This window comes from Sinocyclocheilus anshuiensis, unplaced genomic scaffold, assembly GCF_001515605.1.
Source record: "Sinocyclocheilus anshuiensis isolate Anshui unplaced genomic scaffold, SAMN03320099.WGS_v1.1 scaffold392, whole genome shotgun sequence".
NCBI classification, from domain to species: Eukaryota; Metazoa; Chordata; class Actinopteri; order Cypriniformes; family Cyprinidae; genus Sinocyclocheilus; species Sinocyclocheilus anshuiensis.
This window is the reverse complement of record NW_015557091.1, coordinates 3,389,352-3,389,584: the sequence shown is the minus strand read 5'-3', so window position 1 is coordinate 3,389,584 and position 233 is coordinate 3,389,352.

Below are 233 nucleotides of genomic sequence, written 5' to 3'. Positions count from 1 at the left end.
TATAGTTATTTTTGGGCTAAATCTTCATTTACACATTTTTATTAACCTTTTAACTAACCTTTTACTGTAAAAAACTTCAGCTATATCTCCCAAAGCAACATTTCTCATTTTCATTTAGTTTAACTATACAAAAATAACTACAACTAAAACTGAAATTAAAAATTAATACATTTTAGACATATTTAGACTTTATAGACATATTTAAAAAAACTATAAATAATAAAAATGAAAAA